We start from the raw sequence: 9634 nt of genomic DNA, 5'->3' as shown, positions 1-9634 counted from the left end.
GGGAAGACTTGGGGAAAGTCTTTTTAATCTTGCTGTAAAACACAGAAACTTTAGCGCTCACGAGAATTGCTGCCATTTTTATTCGCAAAGTGCTATTTAGTTAATGCTTTTTGCAGATGATTAATAGATGAATTCCTAACGTCCAACAATTTATTTTAGAATTTTTGGGGTTCCAGAACTTGCGTTAGCTACAGATTACTATAGAATGTTCTGTTTTTGACATGGGAGCCTGGCAAACCGAACATTTGACCAAAGACATGATTCGGAGCTGATGCATATAGGGCCAAACTCGCGACGCCGAACACTCCCTATGGTGTTCGATCTTTATAACATATAGCGGGCTAAACAATGCCCTTAATAATGAACCCCGTGTGTCCAGGTACGTGCAATATCCTGACGTGGCCACATGCCAATAACGTCAGCATCCTTCTCGGTTGTGTGGAGTATCCGGAGGATGTGAGCAACAAGAGAGAGTAAAAAAAGGTTTATGCAGGGTCTTAATCTAAAAAGAAACCTTTGGGCGGGTCCCTGCTGCACGTCTGTGCCTGTGTCTCCGTTGTGCCATGTCCTGGACGGGCATAGCACGATTGTCATATGTAAAAGGAAAGAACTTAGGTGAAAGTTGCCGTGCCAAAAAAAAGAATTGGTTATTATCAACGAACTATCAAAATTCGAGAGAAGTCCAGTTGAGCCGGGCTGGCCCTGATTACGCGCGGGAAGCCCCTGGTATCGTCTATGAGGGTTTGATCGTTAAACCAATCTCATGTATATCTGGTGAAACGTCGGACTCGTCTAACCGTGTCCGTGGTCTTGATGACATGTCACTTTTCCTGGTTGGTGAGGTCGTCTATTTCGCGGTTGTTAAAGCCACCGTATTCTCTTCCGCACGTAAAAACGTTCGGTATTTCCACTAACTGTGATGATGCCACGTGGACCGGGCATCACAAACTTGAGAAAAGCATAATGCGGTATTGCATTAAAACGAGCGAAAGCCGTTCTTCCGAGTAGTGCTTGATAACCACTTCGGAATGGAGCGACGTGGAAAGTTAACCTTTCGCTTCGGAAGTTATCGAGAGAATCGAATACAACCTCTAGCAGTAGAGAGCCCGTACAGTGGGCCTCTTGGCCTGGTATTACTCCCTTGAAGGTAGTATTACTATGGCTTATTTGTGTCGGGTCTATCCCCGTTTTAGGGACTGTGTCCTGATATATCAGGTTTAAATCACTGCCGCCATCCATGAGGACTCGTGTGAAATGGTACCCGTTTATTATTGGGTCTAACACCAAGGCCGCCAGTCCTTCGTGCCGGATACTTGTCGCGTGATCCCTACGATCAAAAGTGATCGGGCAGGCCAACCAGGGGTTGAACATAGGGGTGACGGGCTCTATGACGCGTGTATCTCGGAGTGCATGCTTGCTTCTCCTCTTCGTCACATGGATCACGTTTACCATTTTAACCTCTGGTGGGAACTTTTTCTGTCCTTCGGTGCTTTGCTGGCGAGGTTCATCCTCGTCTTCGCTTGGTGTCTCTTCCCCTTTGTGTTCGGCGTTTAGCTTACCGGCCTGCTTGAAAACCCAACATTCTCTGTGGGTGTGATTTGCAGGTTTGTCGGGGTGCCGTGAATCTGACAGAGCTTGTCAAGAATCTTGTTTAGGCCGGATGGTCCTTCTCTGCTACCTTTGAAAGGCTTTTTCCGCTGACCAGGTCGTTTACCGCCGTGTTATCTGGGGTACCCTCTTTATTTCGATGCTTGTTTTTATTTTGTCGTGGTTTTCCATTGCTGTCCCTGACTTCGGATGTGCTTGGGTCGCTGGTGCTGCTACGGGCCAACGAGCTATCTTCGCCCGCGCAAAAGCGGGTCATGAGGCTTGTTAGGGCTACCATTGTTCTCGGTTTTTCTTGGCCGAGGTGTCTGGCGAGCCATTCGTCTCGGACACTATGTTTAAAAGCTGCTAAGGCTTTGGCATCCGGACAGTCAACAATTTGGTTCTTCTTGGTGAGGAACCTGTTCCAAACTTTCGGGCAGAGTCTCCAGACTGTTGGATTATATGACTTAAATTGTCTGCATCCGGAGGTTGGACATAAGTCCCCTGAAAATTAGCCCGAAAAGCGTCCTTGAGCTCCTCCCAACTTCCAATTGAGTTTTCGGGGAGGCTTTTCAGCCAGAGCCGAGCTGGCCCTTTAAGCTTGAGGGGCAAGTATTTAATGGCATGGAGATCGTCTCCGTGAGCCATATGAATATGGAGGATAAAGTCCTCGATCCAGACTCCAGGGTCTTGTTGGAAATATGCCCTAGAGGAAATAATAAAATGGTTATTATTATATTTCCTTGTTCATGATAATTGTCTATTGTTCATGCTATAATTGTGTTATCCGGAAATCATAATACATGTGTGAATACATAGACCAGAACATGTCCCTGGTGAGCCTCTAGTTGACTAGCTCGTTGATCAATAGATGGTTACGGTTTCCTGACCATGGACATTGGATGTCATTGATAACGGGATCACATCATTAGGAGAATGATGTGATGGACAAGACCCAATCCTAAGCATAGCACAAGATCGTGTAGTTCGTCTGCTAGAGCTTTTCTATAGTGTCAAGTATCATTTCCTTAGACCATGAGATTGTGCAACTCCCGGATACCGTAGGAGTGCTTTGGGTGTACCAAACGTCACAACGTAACTGGGTGGCTATAAAGGTGCACTACAGGTATCTCCGAAAGTGTCTGTTGGGTTGGCATGAATCGAGACTGGGATTTGTCACTCCGTATGACGGAGAGGTATCTCTGGGCCCACTCGGTAATGCATCATCATAATGAGCTCAGTGTGACTAAGTAGTTGGTCACGGGATCATGCATTACGGCACGAGTGAAGTGAGTTGCCGGTAACAAGATTGAACGAGGTATTGGGATACCAACGATCGTATCTCGGGCAAGTAACATACCGATTGACAAAGGGAATTGTATACGGGATTGCTTGAATCCTCGACATCGTGGTTCATCCGATGCGATCATCATGGAACATGTGGGAGCCAACATGGGTATCCAGATCCCGCTGTTGGTTATTGGCCAGAGAGTTGTCTCGGTCATGTCTGCATGGTTCCCGAACCCGTAGGGTCTACACACTTAAGGTTCGATGACGCTAGGATTATTAGGAAGACTTGAATGTGATTACCGAATGTTGTTCGGAGTCCCGGATGAGATCCCGGACGTCACGAGGAGTTCCGGAATGGTCCAGAGGTGAAGATTTATATGTAGGAAGTTGTCATACGGTCACCGGAAAGGTTCGGGGGCATATCGGTATTGTACCGGGGCCACCAGAGGGGTTCCGGGGGTCCACCGGGAGGGGCCACCTCTCTCGGAGGGCCTAATGGGCCGTAGAGGAAAGGGAACCAGCCCTACATGGGCTGGGCGCATCCCCCCTTGGGCCCATGCGCCTAGGGTTGGGGGGGGGGGAGAAACCCTAAGGGGGGCGCCCCCCTTGCTTGGGAGGCAACCCCCACCCCTTGGCCGCCCCCCCCTCTAGATCTCCCCTTCCTCCTTCCCCTATATATAGAGGGGCAAGGGGAGGGCTGTAAACACCATCCAAGGCGCAGCCCCTCCCCTCCCCAACACCTCTCCTCCTCCGCAAGAGCTTGGCGAAGCCCTGCCAGAGTACTGCAGCTCCACCACCACCATGCCGTCGTGCTACTGTTGGAGCCCTCTTCCTCAACCTCTCCCTCCTCCTTGCTGGATCAAGGCGTGGGAGACGTCCGCGCTCTGCACGTGTGTTGAACGCGGAGGTGCCGTCCGTTCGGCGCTAGGATCTTCGGTAATTTGGATCATGACGAGTACGACTCCATCAACCCCATTCTCTTGAATGCTTCCGCTCGTGATCTACAAGGGTATGTAGATGCACTCCTCTCTCCTCATTGCTAGATGACTCCATAGATTGATCTTGGTGATGCGTAGAAAATTTTAAATTTCTGCTACGTTCCCCAACAGTGGCATCATGAGCTAGGTTTATGCGTAGTTTCTAGGCACGAGTAGAACACAAGTTGTTGTGGGCGTCGATTTTGTCAATTTACTTGCCGTTACTAGTCTTATCTTGATTCGGCGGCATCGTGGGATGAAGCAGCCCGGACCGACCTTACACGTACGCTTACGTGAGACTGGTTCTACCGACTGACATGCACTAGTTGCATAAGGTGGCTAGCGGGTGTCTGTCTCTCCCAGTTTAGTCGGATCGGATTCGATGAAAAGGGTCCTTATGAAGGGTAAATAGAAATTGGCATATGACGTTGTGGTTTTGGCGTAGGTAAGAAACGTTCTTGCTAGAAACCTATAGCAGCCACGTAAAAATTTGCAACAACAATTAGAGGACGTCTAACTTGTTTTTGCAGCATATGCCGTGTGATGTGATATGGCCAAAAGGATGTGATGAATGATATATGTGATGTATGAGATTGATCATGTTCTTGTAATAGGAATCACGACTTGCATGTCGATGAGTATGACAACCGGCAGGAGCCATAGGAGTTGTCTTAATTTCTTTATGACCTGCGTGTCAACTTATATGTCATGTAATTACTTTACTTTATCGCTAACCGTTAGCCATAGTAGTAGAAGTAATAGTTGACGAGACAACTTCATGAAGACACGATGATGGAGATCATGGTGTCATGCCGGTGACGACGATGATCATGGCGCCCCGAAGATGGAGATCAAAAGGAGCAAAATGATATTGGCCATATCATGTCACTATTTGATTGCATGTGATGTTTATCATGTTTTACATCTTATTTGCTTAGAACGGCGGTAGCATAAATAAGATGATTCCTCGCAATAATTTCAAGAAAGTGTTCCCCCTAACTGTGCACCGTTGCTAAGGTCCGTTGTTCCGAAGCACCACGTGATGATCGGGTGTGATAGGTTCTAACGTTCGTATACAACGGGTGTAAGCCAGATTTACACACACAAAACACTTAGGTTGACTTGACGAGCCTAGCATGTACAGACATGGCCTCGGAACACGGAAGACCGAAAGGTCGAACATGAGTCGTATAGAAGATACGATCAACATGAAGATGGTCATCGATGATGACTAGTCCGTCTCACGTGATGATTGGACACGGCCTAGTTGAATCGGATCATGTATCACTTAGATTATTAGAGGGATGTCTATCCGAGTGGGAGTTCATTAAATAAGTTGATTAGATGAACTTAATTATCATGAACTTAGTCTAAAATCTTTACAATATGTCTTGTAGATCAAATGGCCCACGCTAATGTTGTCCTCAACTTCAACGCGTTCCTAGAGAAAACCAAGCTGAAAGACGATGGTAGCAACTATACGGACTGGGTCCGGAACTTGAGGATCATCCTCATAGCTGCCAAGAAAGCATATGTCCTTGAAGCACCGCTAGGTGAAGCACCACCCCCAACAAACCAAGACGTTATGAACGCTTGGCAGTCCCATGCTGATGATTACTCCCTGGTTCAGTGCGGCATGCTTTACCGCTTAGAACCGGGGCTCCAGAAGCGTTTTGAGCAACACGGAGCATATGAGATTTTCCAAGAGCTGAAAATGGTTTTCCAAGCTCATGCCCGGGTCGAGAGATATGAAGTCTTCGACAAGTTCTATAGTTGTAAGATGGAGGACAATAGTTTCGTCAGCGAGCACATACTCAAAATGTCTGGGTTGCACAACAGCTTGTCTCAGTTGGGAGTTAATCTCCCGGATGATGCGGTCGTTGACAGAATCCTTCAGTCGCTCCCACCTAGCTACAAGAGCTTTGTGATGAACTTCAATATGCAGGGGATGGAAAAGACCATTCCTGAGGTATATTCAATCCTGAAATCAGCGGAGGTGGAAATCAAAAAGGAACATCAAGTGTTGATGGTGAATAAAACCACTAAGTTCAAGAAAGGCAAGGGTAAAAAGAACTTCAAGAAGGACGGCAAGGGAGTTGCCGCGCCCGGTAAGCAAGCTGCCGGGAAGAAGCCAAAGAATGGACCCAAGCCCGAGACTGAGTGTTTTTATTGCAAGGAAAGTGGTCAATGGAAGCGGAACTGCCCCAAGTACTTAGCGGACAAGAAGGCCGGCAACACCAAAGGTATATGTGATATACATGTTATTGATGTGTACCTTACCAGTACTCATAGTAGCTCCTGGGTATTTGACACCGGTGCCGTTGCTCATATTTGTAACTCAAAACAGGAGCTGCGGAATAAGCGGAGACTGGCGAAGGATGAGGTGACGATGCGTGTCGGGAATGGTTCCAAGGTCGATGTGATCGCCGTCGGCACGCTACCTCTACATTTACCTACGGGATTAGTTTTAAACCTCAATAATTGTTATTTAGTGCCAGCTTTGAGCATGAACATTGTATCAGGATCTCGTTTAATATGAGATGGCTACTCATTTAAATCCAAGAATAATGGTTGTTCTATTTATATGAGAGATATGTTTTATGGTCATGCCCCCCTGGTCAATGGTTTATTCTTATTTAATCTCGAACGTGATGTTACACATATTCATAGTGTGAATACCAAAAGATGTAAGGTTGATAATGATAGTCCCACATACTTGTGGCACTGCCGCCTTGGTCACATTGGTGTCAAATGCATGAAGAAACTCCATGCAGATGGACTTTTGGAGTCTCTTGATTATGAATCATTTGACACGTGCGAACCATGCCTCATGGGCAAAATGTGCAAGACTCCGTTCTCCGGAACAATGGAGCGAGCAACCAACTTATTGGAAATCATACATACTGATGTGTGCGGTCCAATGAGTGTTGAGGCTCGCGGTGGCTATCGTTATGTTCTCACCCTCACTGATGACTTGAGTAGATATGGGTATGCCTACTTAATGAAACACAAGTCTGAGACCTTTGAAAAGCTCAAGGAATTTCAGAGTGAGGTTGAGAATCAACGTGACAGGAAAATCAAGTTCTTACGATTAGATCGTGGGGGAGAATATTTGAGTCATGAATTTGGCACGCACTTAAGGAAATGTGGAATAGTTTCACAACTCACGCCGCCTGGAACACCTTAGCTTAATGGTGTGTCCGAACGTCGTAATCGCACTCTATTAGATATGGTGCGATCTATGATGTCTCTTACCGATCTACCGCTGTCATTTTGGGGCTATGCTTTAGAGACTTCCGCATTCACTTTAAATAGGGCTCCGTCGAAATCCGTTGAGATGAGACCGTATGAATTATGGTTTGGCAAGAAACCTAAGCTGTCGTTTCTAAAAGTTTGGGGATGCGATGCTTACGTGAAGAAACTTCAACCTGAAAAGCTCGAACCCAAATCGGAAAAATGCGTCTTCATAGGATACCCTAAAGAAACTATTGGGTATACCTTCTACCTCAGATCTGAAGGCAAGATCTTTGTTGCCGAGAATGGATCCTTTCTAGAGAAAGAGTCTCTCTCGAAAGAAGTAAGTGGGAGGAAAGTAGAACTTGATGAAGTATTGCCTCTTAAACCGGAGAGTGGCGCAGCTCAGGAAAATGTTCATGAGGTGCCTGCACCGACTAGAGAGAAAGTTAATGATGATGATCATGAAACTTCAGATCAAGTTGCTACTGAACTTCGTAGGTCCACAAGGAGACGTTCTGCACTAGAGTGGTATGGCAACCCTGTCCTGGAAATCATGTTGTTGGACAATGGTGAACCTTCAAACTATGAAGAAGCGATGGTGGGCCCAGATTCCGACAGATGGCTGGAAGCCATGAAATCCGAGATAGGATCCATGTATGAAAATGAAGTACGGACTTTGACTGACTTGCCCGATGATCGGCGAGCCATAGAAAATAAATGGATCTTTAAGAAGAAGACTGACGTGGATGGTAATGTGACCATCTATAAGGCTCGGCTTGTCTCTAAGGGTTATCGACAAGTTCAAGGGGTTCACTATGATGAGACTTTCTCACCCATAGCGAAGCTGAAGTCCGTCTGAATCATGTTAGCAATTGCCGCATTCTATGATTATGAGATATGGCAAATGGACATCAAAACGGCATTCCTTAATGGTTTCCTTAAGGAAGAATTGTATATGATGCAGCCGGAAGGTTTTGTCGATCCTAAGAATGCTGACAAGGTGTGCAAGCTCCAACGCTCAATCTATGGGCTGGTGCAAGCATCTCGGAGTTGGAACATTCGATTTGATGAGATGATCAAAGCGTTTGGGTTTACACTGACTTATGGAGAAGCCCATGTTTACAAGAAAGTGAGTGGGAGCTCTGTAGCATTTCTCATATTATATGTGAATGACATACTATTAAAGGGAAATGATATAGAATTCTTGGAAAGCATAAAGGCCTACTTGAACAAGTGTTTTTCAGTGAAGGATCTTGGAGAAGCTGCTTATATATTAGGCATCAAGATCTATAGAGATAGATCGAGACGCCTCATTAGTCTTTCACAAAGTACGTACCTTGACAAGATATTGAAGAAGTTCAATATGGATCAGTCAAAGAAGGGGTTCTTGCCTGTGTTGGAAGGTACGAGATTGAGCACGGCTCAATGCCCGACCACAGCAGAAGATAGAGAAAAGATGAATGTTGTCCCCTATGCCTCGGCCATAGGGCCTATTATGTATGCCATGCTGTGTACTAGACCTGATGTAAACCTTGCTGTAAGTTTGGTAGGAAGGTACCAAAGTAATCCCGGAATGGAACACTGGACAGCGGTCAAAAATATCCTGAAGTACCTAAAAAGGACTAAGGATATGTTTCTCATTTATGGAGGTGACAAAGAGCTCGTCGTAAAGGGTTACGTCGATGCTAGTTTCGAAACAGATCTGGATGACTCCAAGTCACAAACCGGATACGTGTATATTTTGAATGGTGGGGTAGTCAGCTGGTGCAGTTGCAAGCAAAGCGTCGTGGCAGGATCTACATGTGAAGCGGAGTACATGGCAGCCTCAGAGGTAGCACAAGAAGCAATCTGGGTGAAGGAGTTCATTACCGACCTAGGAGTTATTCCCAATGCGTCGGGCCCGATGACTCTCTTCTGTGACAACACTGGAGCTATTGCCCTTGCCAAGGAGCCCAGGTTTCATAGGAAGACCAGGCATATCAAGCGTCGCTTCAACTCCATTCGTGAAAATGTTCAAAATGGAGACATAGATATTTTTAAAGTGCATACGGACCTGAATGTTGCAGATCCGTTGACTAAACCTCTCCCTCGAGCAAAACATGATCAACACCAGAACTCTATGGGTGTTCGATTCATCACAATGTAACTAGATTATTGACTCTAGTGCAAGTGGGAGACTGTTGGAAATATGCCCTAGAGGCAATAATAAAATGGTTATTATTATATTTCCTTGTTCATGATAATTGTCTATTATTCATGCTATAATTGTGTTATCCGGAAATCGTAATACATGTGTGAATACATAGACCACAACATGTCCCTAGTGAGCCTCTAGTTGACTAGCTCATTGATCAATAGATGGTTACGGTTTCCTGGCCATAGACATTGGATGTCATTGATAACGGGATCACATCATTAGGAGAATGATGTGATGGACATGACCCAATCCTAAGCATAGCACAAGATCGTGTAGTTCGTCTGCTAGAGCTTTTCTATAGTGTCAAGTATCATTTCCTTAGACCATGAGATTGTGCAACTCCCGG

Source organism: Triticum urartu, chromosome 3 (genome assembly GCF_003073215.2).
Source record: "Triticum urartu cultivar G1812 chromosome 3, Tu2.1, whole genome shotgun sequence".
Classification (NCBI taxonomy): domain Eukaryota; kingdom Viridiplantae; phylum Streptophyta; class Magnoliopsida; order Poales; family Poaceae; genus Triticum; species Triticum urartu.
Note: the sequence above shows the minus strand (reverse complement) of the source record.